The sequence below is a fragment of the Tursiops truncatus genome, chromosome 17 (assembly GCF_011762595.2).
Source record: "Tursiops truncatus isolate mTurTru1 chromosome 17, mTurTru1.mat.Y, whole genome shotgun sequence".
Classification (NCBI taxonomy): domain Eukaryota; kingdom Metazoa; phylum Chordata; class Mammalia; order Artiodactyla; family Delphinidae; genus Tursiops; species Tursiops truncatus.
Window position 1 is genome coordinate 37,465,860 of NC_047050.1, and position 17,646 is coordinate 37,483,505.

At 39.1% G+C, this 17,646-nt stretch overlaps 1 long non-coding RNA gene across 1 annotated transcript; it reads left to right on the top strand.

The window, feature by feature from the left end:
* Positions 1-2,349: 2,349 nt before the first annotated feature.
* LOC141276911 (uncharacterized) lies at positions 2,350-7,891 on the top strand. Its single transcript, XR_012327267.1, has 3 exons — positions 2,350-2,510; positions 4,624-4,708; positions 5,671-7,891. It is a non-coding gene; the product is annotated as an uncharacterized lncRNA (long non-coding RNA).
* The last annotated feature ends 9,755 nt before the right edge of the window (positions 7,892-17,646 follow it).

The following is a 17,646-nucleotide window of genomic DNA, read 5'->3' on the forward strand; positions in this document are numbered from 1 at the left end:
AAGAGTCCATTGGAGGAAACTGAGAGTTTGAAGTATAGTGGATTTTCATTGGCTGAGTTGTGACAGTCTCTCATTGGCTGGGCTGTTGCCAGGCAAGGAGAAATTCTTCCTTCCTCCTACTGGGTAGTAATGTAACTTTCATCCTGTTGTAACTGCAAAGGTACATCTCTTCCAGTTGGGTCTGCAATTGATTTACAGTGGTACAGCATGAGAGCTCCCCCTTCTGGACCTCCTCATTTTTTTTTTTTTTTTTTTGCGTGGTGTGCTGAGTTGGGTCTTCGTTGCTGTGCGCGGGCTTTTCTCCAGTTGCGGCGAGCAGGGGCTACTCTTCGCTGCGGTGCGCGGGCTTCTCACTGCGGTGGCTTCTGTTGTTGCGGAGCGCGGGCTCTAGGCGCGTGGGCTTCAGTAGTCGCGTTACGTGGGTTCTAGAGCGCAGGCTCAGAAGTTGTGGTGCACGGGCTTAGTTGCTCTGCGGCATGTGGGATCTTCCGGGACCAGGGCTCGAACCCTGCATTGGCAGGAGGATTCTTAACCACTGCGCCACCAGGGAAGTCCCTGGACCTCCTCATTTTCAATGAGGTTTCTATTTATAGGCAAACCTCATTTCATTGTGCTTCACTTTATTTTGCTTTGCACATATTGTGTTTTTTACAAGTCGAAGGTTTGTGGCAACGCTGAGTTCAATAAGTCTATCAGTGCCATTTTTCCAACATTTGCTCACTTCCTGTCTCTGTGTCACATTTTGGCAATTCTCAAACTATTTCAAACTTTTTCATTATTATCATATTTATTATGGTGATCTGTGATCAGTCATCTTTGGTCTTTGATGTTACTACTGTGACTCGCTGAAGGCTCAGATGATAGTTAATAGTTAGCATTTTTTAGCAATAAAGTCTTTTTAAATTAAGGTATGTACATTGTTCTTTCAGACGTGATGCTATTGCGCACTTAGTAGACTACAGTATAATGTAAACATAACTTTTGTATGAACTGGGAAACCGAAAATTTTGTGTGACTCACTTTATTTCAATATTTGCTTTACTGTGATGGTCTGCAACCAAACCCACAATATCTCTGGGGTATGCCTATATTAATTTTCACAGAAATAACTGTTCATTGTTTTTGACATTAAGATTTGAAGCAATTTGTTATGCTCTTGAAAATTTTACATTTGGTTACCCAGACATTGGTCATTCAACTGTTTTCTGAACAGATGATGTCTCCAATTTGAACGTTATCTGGTAAACAAGATGTGCAATGACCAAATATATATTTTTATGCAGAAAACATTTCTGAGAGATATTGAGTGAAAAAAATCAAGTTGTATAATACGATCCTGTTTATTACAAGCCTATTTAAAAAATAAATTTAAGACTCTACTTCTACTATATAGATAATAAGTGCTCAATGTAGAAAATTAGAAAATACACATAAGCAGACATAATTAATAGATAATCAAGTTGAACCATTATCTTGCTATTCAGTGATAACAATTATTAACAAGTCAGTATATCAGGAGACAGTACAGTATAGTGGAATTAACACTGGCTTAGATACAGGTTGACCTAAATACGTGTCCCAAGTTGACCAGCTCCCAGAAATTATTTTACCTTTTGGTGCCTCAGATTCCCCATCTGTAAAATGGAGATAACAATAGCACTTTCTTCATAGGCTTTTTGTGAGGATTATAAAGAATAATGCATATAAAGTGCTCTGGGAGTCGTTTTCACTATTATCCTTCCAGATCTTTTGATATGCATATATACATTTAATATAAAATCAGATTGTACTATACATATTGATTTGTAACCTGTTTGTCCACTTAATAATATGTGACAAATATCTTTTTAGTTATCCCATGTTCATGGATTAGAAGAATTAACATTGTTAAAATGTCCATTCTATCCAAAGCAATCTACAAATCAATGCAATTCCTATCAAAATTCCAATGGCATTTTTCACAGAAATAGAAAAAACAATCCTAAAATTCATATGGAACCAGAAAAGACCCCAAATAGCCAAAACAATTTTAAGCAAGAAGAACAAAGGTGTAGGCATCATACATCCTGATTTCAATATACATTACAAAGCTACAGTAATCAAAACATTATGGTACTAGCATAAAAACATACCTATAGACCAATGAAACAGAATAGAGAGCCCAGAAATAAAAACATGAATACATGGTCAACTGATCTTCAACAAGGGTGCCAAGAACACACAAAATGGAAAGGATAGTCTGTCAATAAATGGTGCTTGGAAAATTGGATATCTGCATGCAGAAGAATGAAGTTGGACCCTTATCCCACACCCACCCCACCCCATTTTTGCCTTATCTCTCTAGCCCACTTTTTTTCTGGTCTCTGGTCAGAAGAACAACCTGTCTGTAACATCAGTGCCTCACAGTGGATCTAGGCTGTCATACACCACTGCCCACAGCTTTGCTGGTGCTGGTTCAGCCAAGAAGGGTTCTAACTCTAGAGTGAGCTGGACCACAAAATCCCCAGCAGGTAAGTAACCATGACCAATGGATTCTTTTTGGCTTCCAAGTTCTCATTTATTTTCTCTGGCTCCCAACCTGACTTGAACTATGCTTTGCCTCTCTACTAAAATGCCAAATACAAGTACCAAAGATCCAATTCTGGAATGGTGACAGGAGGAACTTCTCAGACCTGCTGTCCAGTGAAACAATCATAACTGGTGAAAGTTATTTTTTAAAACGCAACCATTTAAAATCTCTGGAGATTGTCCTGAGGGCATACAGCAAATGAAGAAACAGTTATTCAAGAAAACCTACTAAATCTCAGAACAGTGAGGATCTATGGCATTTGAGCTATGACCTGCTCCCTGCCTCTCCCTGCCCCCAGATAAATGTAAGGATGTATTGTTCCATCATTTGGAGGTTATTAAGAAGTTGGCACATGATTGGTCTTGGGTAGCAGAGAAGGTACTTGAAATAATCAAAGAGAATGACTCCATTTTCTGCAATTTCCTGTGCTCACAAAAGGGCAAAAAGTCAGCCTCATGATCCTGCTTGGAGAATACTTACACAGTCACAGCCCACACAGTCTAGTCTCAAAATGGACACTTATTTGAAGAAGCACAGCTCAAACAGGCATTTCAGTCTTACATCTCTAAAAATTTTAAATAATCCAAGTCATAATTCATGATTAATCTGTAAACCCTTTACCCTCAACTCTTCTCTCAAACCTAATAAATCCTAGGGGCCTCACATTTCCCTCCTGGCTTGGCCAGATCCCTCCCTTCTGCCCCTCTTCTCTAGTGAGTCCGATCCAACACTTCCCGCCTCTTCTCTCCCCTCCCCCTTCCCCATCTATGCAGCTGGCAGAGGAGACAAAGCAGGAGGCTAACAGGACAGCACCCAAATGATTTTGTCCAGTTGCGTTTCAGTCACATTAAGCTTCTGAGGTTTTGGACTTTATCTTAGAGTTTTTGTGTATATTTTTAAAATGCGTGTTCGTAAAAGAATTATTGTTATTGTACTTCGGCAAGTTATCTTCTTTCTTTGGACAGTGGCTCATGTGTTCCTCACCAATGCCCCTTTATGCTGTACCTCATCTGCTTGTGAGTTTGACCATCTTTGCCTAGTTTCATTTCCCTTTCTGGAGAAAAGGCCTGCCCCTCACCTCTCACAGCTCCCCAGCCTTGGCGACAGGCAGCCAAGCCCACTTGGGGGTGAGGGGGCAGCTGCTTCCTGACTTTGTGGCGGCTGCTCCAGGGCTTGAGCCCATTTAGAGTTTAGTATGCTGGCCTCCTTGTCTGGCACATAGTAAGAGTTCGAGAAAGCTGATCTGGCTCTGCATTTGTAGCTTAGCGGCAAACTTGCTGGTCTCTTTTTTGTCACGTCACCAGCTCTCTTACAACAGTGAGGGTAACCCAGCCGAAAGCTGGCTGCCATCACAAAAGTTGGATGCAAAGTTCATGTTTGATCACTGTGGGAGACAATTCAAACTAAGTTTTCTGGGTCTGTCAACTCTGTCCTATATCCAGTCTGTTCTCCATTCAGGGTCACCTTTGCCCATGTCCTGAAGAGGAAGTCTTTCCCTGTCTTGGCTCAACTAAATTCCTTTAGTTACCGAAGACGTTTACTTTCTGCAGAGAGAAATGGGTTTCCTTCCTCTCATGGCAAACTGACCTTGACCTCCCTTAGACACCAAGAAATTGAGCTCCATGTTCATGAGAAAAGGCTGATAAGACTGGGCGGCTGCTGCCAGGTTCTGCCTCCTGCCTCCTCTTTGATTTGATCGTTGTCTAAAACCCTGGGGGAGATGAAAGGTGCTTCCCACCTTTAGATCCACAAAAGATGCTTCCTTCCTTCATTAGCATTTGTGAATGCCCAACACAGCCAGCTACTCCAGTGATGTCAGAAGGTCCTGGGGTAGACTAGACAGTGTAGAGCAATTCAGCCCAGCATGCAACTTTAAAATACGGTGCTCTCAAAAATAAATATAGACACTAAAGGAAACGGTATTAGGTTTAACCTGTGGTATAAAAAAATATATGTTATGTAAGATTCTAACCTTCATGTAAATCCTTTTCTCTCAGGACACCTTTCCCTGATTCTTTTTGACTTTAAAGGATGTTTGTGTTTTTTTTTTTAAGAAAAAGGAAGTTACGCCCTTGGAAGCAAGAAGAAACAGCAGCAACAGACATGCAAGCTCCCCAGGTCTTCACAGGTGGGGTACAGGTGAATTCTTTGCCATTTATGGGGATCTTTTCTTGACAAGTCTTTCTTCTAAACAATGGCTTCTGCAGAATTCAGACAGCTACAGGCCATTCAGTTGCTTGTATTTGGCCAATCATCCTAACAGTTATGAAGTGCCTACTGTGCATCAGGAACAGAATTTAATTCTAAAATAAGTTTAAAACACTTACTACGGCCTCCAACGTACTTGCCACTTCCCGCTCATCAGTTCAATGAACATAATATCATCAGTATGGCAGACCACTAAAATGTTTTACAGAATTTCCAGTTAGTCTGAGGCCCTTGGGACTATATTGTGACAGAGGGCATGAGTTAACTTAAAAGCTAAAGAGAGACTGTAAATGTATACTATCCCACGTGAATGCAAGCTGCTTCTACTACTCTCTTCTGATGAGAATAGACGACAACACATTTGCCAGATCAGTGATCATATACCATGAGCCAGAAGCCACACTGACATACTTTAGTAATGATACCAGCATGACAGTTGCAATTAGAGCTTCTGCTTAGTTGAATCGGTGGGAATCCACTCCTAGGATCCATTTGGTTTTATAGGAGACAAACTAGTGAACTAAATTGACATATGAGGGGGACAACCATGCATCCTTAGATTTTTAAGAGTGACACAGGGAAATATAGTCATTATTTTATAATAATTTTAAATGGAGTATAATCTATACAAATATTGAATCATGATATTGTGCACCTGAAACTAATATAATATTGTAAATCAGTTATATTTCAATTAAAAAAGAATATTAAAAATGAAATAAAATTAGGTTTAAAACAAGTGACTAAAATATCAGCTCTTAGCCAAATGTAATCAAATTGTACAACTTGCCAGATGTTATCTTATTTACAAATTTGACTGTATTTACTCTGAGTGGGCAGGTTTAATACATAACGGCTCGATCTTTTTCCTCCCTGTCCCCCTATTCCCCCAGCGGGGACTAGAAACAGAGAGAGAGGAAGAGGATGCCAGTTTGGAGCCAATCACAATCACGTCTCAGGCTTAAGCATATCCCTTTGCTTATCTTCTTGCAAGTCCTTGGTCAGTTCTCAAGCCCATTCCCCGGAGCAGGTATTTCAAAGCTCCATCACTTCCCCAAGCTCCTGTAAGTCTTCCTCTATTATACCCCATCACCTTTCAACAGATGGCTGTCTCATACTGAGGACATTGAGGTAATCAAGTGAGAACTTGCTTCATTTCCTACTTCCTAGCCAACAACTTTATCTGTTTCTATACCTCCCTCCTTCTCTCTTGTTTTAAGTCTCACCTCTCCACCAGACTTGTTAATCAGATCCACCTTCAGCTTCTCTAGGGTAGAATCACATCTTAAGGTGGAGATTAGATTCTTAAGTCAGTACAAAGGGAAAAGTCACACATAGTAATTAAATAATCCATAACAATAGGTCAAAAGTGGCTTTGAGAATACAGTCCTGTAAAGTAATATATAGGTGTGAATGTACCAAGCAGACAGTAATATATAGGTGTAAGGTATATATACTGCATAAGACTACACAAAGTATACAGTAATATATAGCATGAAATTCCAAAGAGGGATTACTTAAGTAAGCTTTTTAGGAACCTTGGACAAACTAATGAATATTCCATCTTCCCATTTGCTGTCACCATCCTAGTTTTCGTAGATAACTTTATCAGTTCCTCTCTAGCCCTTAGTTGGTTCTTCAGTTTCTTCTTCCAGATTGTAGTAAAGCCACCACTACCCACTAGTGGGTAGGGAATGACACCGCATTTCACTGTGTGTGGTCTGGAAAGCCCCACGTCCTCCATACCTCCATTGGTAGTTTCACTAAGAGGCTTCCCTGCCTGAATCCCTTCCTATAGGCAACTTCATTGAGTGCGATGGTCCACTGGATTTCCAGCATTCTTTAATAATGATTTCTCTCTCTGTCTGCCTCCTGCCCCATTAGAAGATTAAGCTTGGCCACTTATAAAAGAAATCCAAAACAGCAGTGGCTTAAGAGAGAAGTTTATTTCTCTCCTTCTCTCTGTCTCATTAAAAAAGTCCAGGAGTAAAGTGGTGCAGGGCCGTTTTGGTGGTTCCACAGTCATCAGGGACCCAGGCTCCTTCTCCCTTTCTGCCCTGCCTTTCCAGTTCATGGCTTCCATCCTCGTGACTGCTGCAGCTCCAGCCACTGCATCCACATTCCAGACAGCAGGCAGAAGGAAGCTGATGTTCAAGAAAGTTACCCAAAACTTGGAAATAAAGCAAAAGGATGGCTGTGTGTCCTACCAATGTCATAGGAGAACACTGTCAAGTTCCCCCAAGGGTCATCTCACTTGGAGAATGGCCCTTTAGTTACTCTTGATCAGGGTTCAGACTCTAAAATTAGATGTTAATTTGTAAAAAATCAATAAGACGCAAATGAAATTTTCTCAGGATAGATGGTTTTATTACCTTGAATAACATTTGCCATTTTTGTATCTCATTAGCATTCTTATTCCAGGATTTCTTTTTTCCCTACTAAACCAGCTATGTCATCTTGCTGGCTCCCCTCATTAATGAATTAATTATACTGTGGCATGTGCTCAGATAATGTGTGGGAATTACATTTTTAACATTTATAGTTTTCAACAGCAGGAAGGACAGAAGGGCTTTCTCCCACCTGAGTCCACAATCTCCCGAAATGTCCCAACTAAAATTTCTGCTTGTATCCCTTGGGCCAGAACGTAGTCATAAGGCCACACCTAGCTGCAAGGGAGGCTGGAGAATGTGGCCTTCTAGCTAAGTGCATCAGTACCCTGATTATAATCAGGGTTCTCATTCTAGATAGGCAGAGATCAGAGAGCAGAGACAACTACTAGTCTTTGTCACAGGAATATAGATCCATTGATTTTACCCCCTTTAACCTGTATTTTTGCCTCTCCCTCTGTCTTGGCTTTCCAATTGCCTAAAAGCATACTCAAAGAGCTCTGACCCCTTGGTTCTGAATCCTTCTCCAGCTATCGTGATGACATTCTCCTTTTTCCCCAGTCAGGGTCCTAGAAAGAACAATCTTATTTGGTTCCACTTTCTCACTGCCTCTTCCACCTTCATCCACTTTCATCAGGCTTTTGTTTCTCTCACCCCACTAAGTCTGCTCTCACAGGCTACTGCTAATCCTCCAAACATAAAACTCAAATCAGCTGCATCTTGCACAAGCACATATGTAATAAATGATTACTAAATTATTCAATGTGTTGGCTGATTTCTAAGTTATTCTTTCTTAGTACAGAGTTATTTTCTATTCTGAATTGCAAAAGTAATATTTTAGTTTCATTATGGGCTAAATCGTTTCTTTCGACTTGTTCATGAAAAGTTAATTCTCAGAGATCACTTTGTTTCTGTGCAAAAATGCATTCTAACTTCCAAAAAATTAGCCTAACGGCACACTTTTGGAAATGACCTTTTTGTAAGCTCGGGTATGTTTATTCAGTTCTCCTGTCTATCGAATAGAAAAAAGAAATTGGATGTTTGTTGCTAATAAAAGCAGATTTCACTTAGATTGCTTCCAAACACAACAGATCCGTGACAAGGTGTTTACCTGGCTCACTCATAGAGAAAAACTACCCATTTTGAAACCCCCAAGGGAAAAACACCAGTAAGATCCTTGATAATGCATTTTCCTCTATTCTTGAACTCCCTCTTGATTCTCCCTCACAATATGGATCTACGTATGTTCAAGTTCAATTTTTGTTCTAAACTAGAGATTTTAATGTCCCAAACGGATGCTTTGCCCTCTGTAAGCCTCTCCCTGTTTGCGTGCTTCATTCATCGCCTGGGGCTGCTCTTTTGGGATTGGGGGCTGGGACCTGAAATCCCGGGTGGTTGGGGATTGGTGCCGTGATGTGGTTATACTGCCCCGATGTGGCAGATTTCCTTCTATTTCAAATGCTGCCTCATTTTTTCTCTCATGCTTCCTTGAGAAACAACCTATTAATGAGGAATGGTTTCTGAGTGAGTACATCATAGGACATTGAGGGGCAGTTGTGGGCTTGAAGGGAACCCAAAACATTTCTTCCATCCCTTCCTCACAGGTTTTGGGGGACATATGCGGAAGTAAAAATGAATGCTTGGAACTTTAGTAAGCAACCCTCCTCTTCCTGCTGGAGATGAAGAGCATCTCCAGCAGGAAGAAGGCAAAACCCCTAGGAAAGAAGTCTGTCAGTTTTTGATCAGCTGGAGTTTGTCTGACCCTGCCAAATTAAACAGAGGTTGCAGTTTGGGACTCATAAGTTAAATCTGGCCCTCGGACATGCTGCGTTTGGCTGATGGTGTTTTTTGCTTGTGTTAGGTTTTAATTTTTAAAAAGTAATATTTAAAAGAAAGATTTCATAGAATAATCTAGACTTCTGGCTTCAGCGATATTGTATTCCTGAGTTGCAGCAATTGGTTGGAATGGAGTACCTGCTCCTACCTTTAGATGGAGTTTGCCCACTGCATTGTGTCACATTCCTCACTTCTCCCTGTTATTGCTGCTGCTTCCCTCGTTTACAATATGTGCTGGGGCCCTTTGGAATCTCTACTGTAAACAGCTGGAGATGAGAAAGGAAGTAGAGTTATAAGGGAACACTTCACAGAGGATAAGACCTTAAGCTGGTCCTTGAAAACTGAGTAGAAATTTTCTTGGTAGAGGAGAGCACTAGGTAAGAGCACTCTAGGTAGAAAAGACAAATAGACAAAAGACATAGAGTTATGAAGGTTATCGGGAAGGATCAGAACCTGAAGAAGGGCTAGAGTAATCTTTCACGTGACCTTGGATTTCAACAGATTTCAATGCCAGTCCAAGCTCTACCACATAAGGTCTGTGTGACTCTGTGCCAGTTATTTCATTTCTTTGAGCCTGAATTATTCTGTATAGTGGACATAATAGTAACTCTACCATATGGTTGTGACTACAGAATAGTCACATGACTACAGGTCACGTAGGTTTTTACTTAAAAAACTATTTACTGAAGTATGATATACATACTCAAAATTGCACATATCATAAATATGCAGTCAGTGGATTTTAATGAACTGAACTTCCATCCATGTAATAAGTACCCAGATCAAGAAACAGAAGATACCATCATTCCAGGGGTCCCCCTTATGCTCCTCTGGTCACTGGCCACCCTCCCAGGTCACCACTATCCTGATTTCTAACAGCATAGATTAGTTGTACCTTTATTTGTACTTTATATAAGTGAATCTTATAGTAGGTACAATTTTTGCCCAGCTTCTTCTACTCAACATTACATTTATGAGATTCTTCCGTATTGTTGCATGTAGTTCGAGGTCATTCATTTTCAATGCCATATAATATTCCATTGTGTGAATACCCCACAATTTATTTACCCTTTCTTGGTTAATGGACATTTAGGTAACTTTCTGGTTTTGGCTCCTAAAAATAGTACGGTTTACGAAAATTCTAAAAAGTCTAGTACGTACATTTTGGTGAACATATGCTTGTGTTTCTGTTGAGTATACACCCAGGAGTGAAATTAGAGGGTCACAGGCTATGCATATGTTAAGTTTTAGTAGATATTGCTAAATAGTTTTCCAAAGTGATTGGAACCAATTTATATATCCAGTAGTCTATGAGGGTTCTGGTTGCTCCATATTTTTTCCAGAACTTGGTATTTTTATTTTAATTTTTGCAATTCTGATGGAGGTATAGTGTTATCTCATAGTGGTTTTAAAGTACACTTCCTTCATGGCTAAGGAAATCTAACATCTTCTCATATGTTTATTGAACATTTTGGATATTCTCTTTTGTGAAATATCAGTTTAAATCTTTTGCACACTTTTTTTATTGAATCATCTGTGGTGGGTTTCTTTGTATTGATTTGTATGATTCTTTATATATTTGGTATAAGGCTTTGTTGGATATACGTATCACAAATATCTTATCCTACTCTGGTTGCTTTTTCACTCTATTAATGATGTCTTTTGGTGAACAGAAGCTCTTAATTTTAACATTGTAAGTATTTCAGTTTTTTCTTTTATGGTGAGTCCCTTTTTGTCTTGTTTATGAAATCATTGCCTACTCTAAGATCTTGAGGATGTCCTGTGTTACCTTCTCAAAGCTTTATTATTTTACCTTTTACATTTAGATCTGTGATTCATCTGAAATGCATTTTTGTTTATGATGTGAGGTAGGGGTCAAGATACATTTTTTCCCCATTATATATCCAATTGACCCAGCACTATTTATGAAAAAATCATCCTTTCGCCTCTGAAAAGGATATGGCACTGTCCCCTTTGTCATAAGTTAGGTTTCTGTTCACGTATAACTGTGTTCTGCTCCATTGGCCTTTCTGGTTATCCTGGTGGAAATGCTACACTGTCTTAACTGCTAAAACTTTGTAATAGGTCTTGGTATCTGGGGGGGGGGGGGGGTAAGTCTTCAGGCTTTTTTTAAGTCTTTTTCTTTAAGATTGCCTTCATTCTCCTTGAGCTTTTGCATTGCCACATGAATTTTAGAACCAGTGAGTCAGTTTCCTATGCCCTGAAGTACTAGAAATTAGTGTTCTTGAAGTGTATCACATTAGTATCTGAGAGTCCAGAAGGGCAGGGCTTGTATGAGTTTCCAAATCAGATTGTCTCCAGGGTGACCATCCAGTGTCTTCCCACTCTTTTTCTCTGACTCCCAGTTATCCAAGTCTGCAGCCCCTGAAAGTCACTTGGGTGGAAACCCCTCCTGCTCACAAGAATGCCAATGTTCATATCAAGGTTATCCCTATAGTTGTTAATAAGTTTCCACTTCTTGGTGGGTACGAGAGTAATGCTGGGTTCCATGAAGAAGACAATAGCCTATTCCCTAGTTCTTGCAACTTTGTTTCCTGAGCCCTGAAATAGCTCAGACTATGCCGGGAGCCTCGAAAGTTTTTCTGTTTCTTCACCTCTGGGCATAACCTCTGGCCCATGAGCCCACTAACTATTTCAAGAAATATAGTTCAGTTTCTGGGCTTAAACATTATTCAAGGAGCCAGAAAAAAACCTTGCTCATCGTTTCTCTTCAAATTCCTCTTTGAATCACAAGTTATACAAATGAAGCTCCAGATATATGAGTGAATGCACAGAGACTCTGGGGCCTGGCTATGGGTATGTTTTCTCTGTTCACAGTGTCTGAGTCCCAGCTAACAAGTCAAAAATGCCCAAAACTCACACAAAGTACATAAACAATTCTTGTCTCATAAAATGCACTCGATAAACGATCCCTGGAAAGCATCTTCTATTACTGATTTAGACTTCCAACAGTAGGGATAGCATGTAGAATTTGGTGTCTATGGGAACTTCCCTGGTGGCACAGTGGTTAAGAATCCACCTGCCAAGCAGGAGACACGGTTTTGATCCCTGGTTCAGGAAGATCCCACATGCCACAAGAATAAAAAAACTTTTATTCTTCAGTTTGTTAATATGGTGTATCACATTGATTTGCGTATATTGAAGAATCCTTGCATCCCTGGGATAAATCCCACATGGTGTATGATCCTTTTAATGTGTTGTTGGATTCTGTTTGCTAGTATTTTGTTGAGGATTTTTCCATCTATATTCATCAGTGATATTGGTCTGTAATTTTCTCTTTTTGTAGTATCTTGGTCTGGTTTTGGTATCCGGATGATGGTGGCCTCATAGAATGAGTTTGGGAATGTTTCTTCCTCTGCAATTTTTTGGAAGAGTTTGAGATGAATGGGTATTAGCTCTTCTCTAAATGTTTGATAGAATTCACATGTGAAGCCATCTGGTCCTGGACTTTTTTTTTTGGAAGATTTTTAATCACAGTTTCAATTTCATTCTGTCTGTTCATATTTTCTATTTCTTCCTGGTTCAGTCTTGGAAGGTTATACCTTTCTAAGAATTTGTCCATTTCTTCCAGGTTGTCCATTGTATTGGCATAGAGTTGTTGTAGTAGTCTCTTAGGATGCTTTGTATTTCTGTGGTGTCTGTTGTAACTTCTCCTTTTTCATTTCTAATTTTATTGATTTGAGTCCTCTCCCTCTTTTTCTTGATCGGTCTGGCTAACAGTTTGTCAATTTTGTTTATCTTCTCAGAGAACCAGCTTTTAGCTTTATTGATCTTTGCTATTGTTTTCTTTGTTCCTATTTCATTTATTTCTGCTCTGATCTTTATGATTTCTTTCCTTCTGCTAATTTTGTGTTTTGTTTGTTCTACTTTCTCTAGTTCCTTTCGGTGTAAGGTTAGATTGTTTATTTGAGATTTTTCTTGTTTCTTGAGGTAGGCTTGTATAGCTATAAACTTCCCTCTTAGAACTGCTTTTGCTGCATCCCATAGCTTTTGGATCATCGTGTTTTCATTGTCATTTTTCTCTAGGTATTTTTTGATTTCCTCTTTGATTTCTTCAGTGATCTCTTGGTTATTTAGTAACATATTGTTTAGCCTCCATGTGTTTGTGTTTTTTCCTTTTTTTCCTCTGTAATTGATTTCTAATCTCATAGCATTGTGGTCAGAAAAGATGCTTGATATGATTTCAATTTTCTTAAATTTACTGAGGCTTGATTTGTGACCCAAGATGTGATCTATCCTGGAGAATGTTCTGTGCACACTTGAGAAGAAAGTTCAGTCTGCTGTTTTTGGATGGAATGTCCTATAAATATCAATTAAATCTATCTGGTCTATTGTGTCATTTAAAGCTTGTGTTTCCTTATTAATTTTCTGTTTGGATGCTCTGTCCATTGGTGTAAGTGAGGTGTTAAAGTCCCCCACTATTATTGTGTTACTGTCAATTTCCTCTTTTATAGCTGTTAGCAGTTGCCTTATGTATTGAGGTTCTCCTATGTTGGGTGCATATATATTTAAAATTGTTATATCTTCTTCTTGGATTGATCCTTTGATCATTATGTAGTGTCCTTCCTTGTCTCTTGTCACATTCTTTATTTTAAAGTCTATTTTATCTGATATGAGTATAGCTACTCCAGCTTTCTTTTGATTTCCATTTGCATGGAGTATCTTTTTCCATCCCCTCACTTTCAGTCTGTATGTGTCCCTAGGTCTGAAGTGGGTCTCTTGTAGACAGCATATATATGGGTCTTATTTTTGTATCCATTCAGCAAGCCTTTGTCTTTTGGTTGGAGCATTTAATCCATTCACATTTAAGGTAATTATCGATATGTATGTTCCTATGACCATTTTCTTAATTGTTTTGGGTTTGTTTTTGTAGGTCCTTTTCTTCTCTTGTGTTTCCCACTTAGAGAAGTTCCTTTAGCATTTGTTGTAGAGCTGGTTTGGTGACACTGAATTCTCTTAGCTTTTGCTTGTCTGTAAAGCCTTTGATTTCTCCTTTGGATCTGAATGAAATCCTTGCCAGGTAGAGTAATCTTGGTTGTAAGTTCTTCCCTTTCATCACTTTAAGTATATCATGCCACTCCCTTCTTGCGTGTAGAGTTTCTGCTGAGAAATCAGCTGTTAACCTTATGGGAGTTCCCGTGTATGTTATTTCTCGTTTTTCCCTTGCTGCTTTCAATAATTTTTCTGTGTCTTTAATTTTTGCCAAATTGATTACTATGTGTCTTGGCATGTTTCTCCTTGGGTTTATCCTGTATGGGACTCGCTGCACTTCCTGGACTTGGGTGGCTATTTCCTTTCCCATGTTCAGGAAGTTTTCGACTATAATCTCTTCAAATATTTTCTCTGGTCCTTTCTCTCTCTCTTCTCCTTCTGGGACCCCTATAATGCGAATGTTGTTGTGTTTAATGTTGTCTCAGAGGTCTCTTAGGCTGTCTTCACTTCTTTTCATTCTTTTTTCTTTATTTTGTTCTGCAGCAGTGAATTCCATCATTCTGTCTTCTAGGTCAGAATTGTCAAAAACATTTCTTATCTGTTCTTCTGCCTCAGTTATTCTGCTATTGATTCTTTCTAGTGTATTTTTCATTTCAGTTATTGTATTGTTCATCTCTGTTTGTTTGTTCTTTAATTCTTCTAGATCTCTGTTAAACATTTCTTGCATCTTCTTGATCTTTGGCTCCATTCTTTTTCCAAGGTCCTGGATCATCTTCACTATCATTATTCTGAATTGTTTTTCTGGAAGGTTGCCTATCTCCATTTCATTTAGTTGTTTTTCTGGGGTTTTATCTTGTTCCTTCATCTGGTACCTAGCCCTCTGCCTTTTCATCTTGTCTATCTTTCTGTAAATGTGGTTTTTGTTCCACAGGCTGCAGGACTGTAGTTCTGCTTGCTTCTGCTGTCTGCCCTCTGGTGGATGAGGCTATCTAAGATGCTTGTGGAAGTTTCCTGATGGGAGGGACTGGTGGAGGGTAGAGCTGGCTTTTTCTCTGGTGGGCAGAGCTCCGTAAAACTTTAATCCGCTTGACTGCTGATGGTTGGGGCTGGGTTCCCTCCCTGTTGGTTGTTTGGCCTGAGGTGACCCAAAACTGGAGCTTACCCAGGCTCTTTGGTGGGGCTAATGGTGGACTCTGGGAGGGCTCATGCCAAGGAATACTTCCCAGTACTTCTGCTGCCAGTGTCCTTGTCCCCACTGTGAGCCACAGTCCCCTCCTGCCTCTGCAGGAGACCCTCCAACACTAGCAGGTAGGTCTGGTTCAGTCTCCCCTTGGGTCACTGCTCCTTCCCCTGGGTCCCGATGTGCACACTACTTTGTGTGTGCCCTCCAAGAGTGGAGTCTCTGTTTCCGCCAGTCCTGTCCAAGTCCTGCAATCAAATCCCACTAGTCTTCAAAGTCTGATTCTCTAGGAATTCCTCCTCCCGTTGCCAGGCCTCCAGGTTGGGAAGCCTGATGTGTGACTCAGAACCTTCACTCCAGTGGGTGGACTTCTGTGGTATAATTTTTCTCCAGTTTGTGAGTCACCCACCCAGCAGTTATGGGATTTGATTTTATTGTGATAGCACCCCTCCTACCGTCTCATTGCGGCTTCTCCCTTGTCTTTGCATGTGGGTTATCTTTTTTGGTGAGTTCCAGTGTCTTCCTGTCGATGATTGTGCAGCAGTTAGTTGTGATTCCAGTGTTCTCAAAAGAGGGAGTGAGAGCATGTCCTTCTACTCCGCCATCTTGAACCAATCTTCCATTGGAGTTTCTTATTACACTATTTTTCAAGTTAAAATTACGTAAGAGGAAAAAAGTTTACGTAAGAGGAGTGGTAATGAATAACTCCTTTTTATTCCTTATTTCACAGGAAATGATTCCAGTGTTCATTAAGTGTGATATTGACTGGTGGTTTGATACATTATATTTACTATATATATTGTATTCTGTACTTTTATATTATATTTGGTAAATATTCTTCTTTTTCTATTTTAGTGAGACATTTTTAAGCCAGCATTAGGTTTTGAATATTATCAAATGTAATTTTGACATATATTGGGCTGGTCTCTTTTTTTTCTTTTTGAAATGTATTATGGCATAGGTTTTTAAAAACTAAAATAGCATTTTAAAATATATGGTTGACTGAAAATAGCATTTCTAAATATATGGATACTACAAAACTCCTAGAGGAAAACATAGGCAGAATGCTCTTTGATATAAATCACAGCAGTACTTTTTGGACTCCTCTCCTAAAATAAAGGAAATAAAAGCAAAAATAAACAAACAGGACCTAATTAAACTTAAAACCTTTTGCACAGTAAAAGAAACCATTGACAAAATGGAAAACCAATGTACTGATTGGGAGAAAATATTTGCAAATTATATGACTGATAAGGGATTAATATCCAACATATATAACAGCTCATACAACTCAACATCAAAAAAACAAACAACCTGACTAAAATATGGGCAGAAGAACTGAACAGACATTTTTCCAAAGAGGAACTGCAGATGGCCAACAGGCACATGGAAAGAAGTTCAACATGAAAAAATGCAAATCAAGCCACAATGAGATATCACCTCACACCTGTCAGAATGACTATCATCAAAAGAATACAAATAACAAGTGTTGGCGAAGATGTGGAGAAAAAGGAACATTTGTGCACTTTTGGTGGGAATGTAAACTGGTGCAGCCACTGTGGAAAACAGTATGGAAGTTTCTCAAAAAACTAAAAAATTGAACTACCATATGAGTGGAATGAGCAATTCCACTCCTAGGTATATATCCAGAGAAAACTAAAGCATTAATTTGAAAAGATACACCCCAATGTTCATAGCAGCATTATAAGATATGGAAGCAACCTAAGTGTCCATCAGCAGATGAATGGATAAAGAAAAGGTGGAATAAAAAAGAACTAGTCAGCCATAAAAAAGAACAGCATTTTGCCATTTGTAGCAACATGGATGGACTTGGAGGGTATTATGCTAAGTGAAATAAGTCAGAAAAAGACAAATACTGTATGATATCACTTATATGTAGAATCTAAAAAATACAACAAACTAGTGAATATAACAAAAAGAAGCAGACTCACAGATACAGAGAACAATCTAGTGGTTACCAGTGGGGAGAGGGAGGAGGGGCAATATAGGGTTAGGGCAGTGAGAGGTGCAAACTATTAGCTGTAAGACAGGCTTAAGGATTACTGTACAATATGAGGAATATAGGCAATATTTTGTAATAACTATAAATGGAAAGTAAACTTTAAAAATTGTATAAAAAATTGAAAAACTTTTTTTTGAAAAAGCAGTACCTTTAACCCCAGCCCCCCAAATATGGTTGAGTTTGATTATCTAGTATTTATGTGGGATTTTTGCACCTTTATTCATATATAAATTGGCATAAATACACATATATACATCTCAATAATTTTACTTTTTTGGTTGTTATCTTAGTTAGATCTCTTGGCATTTGGGTAATACTGGTTTTGTAAAATAGTTTGTGAAGTTTTTTTAACCTTTTCTGTTTTCTGAAGTAATTCACATAGCAAGGAATTGGTAACATTTATTTGCCTCTGAACTCTGTTTTGCAGATACTTCTTTGAAAAAGTTTCTAATTTCTTACATGACAGTGTATTCAACTTTCAACATTTTAG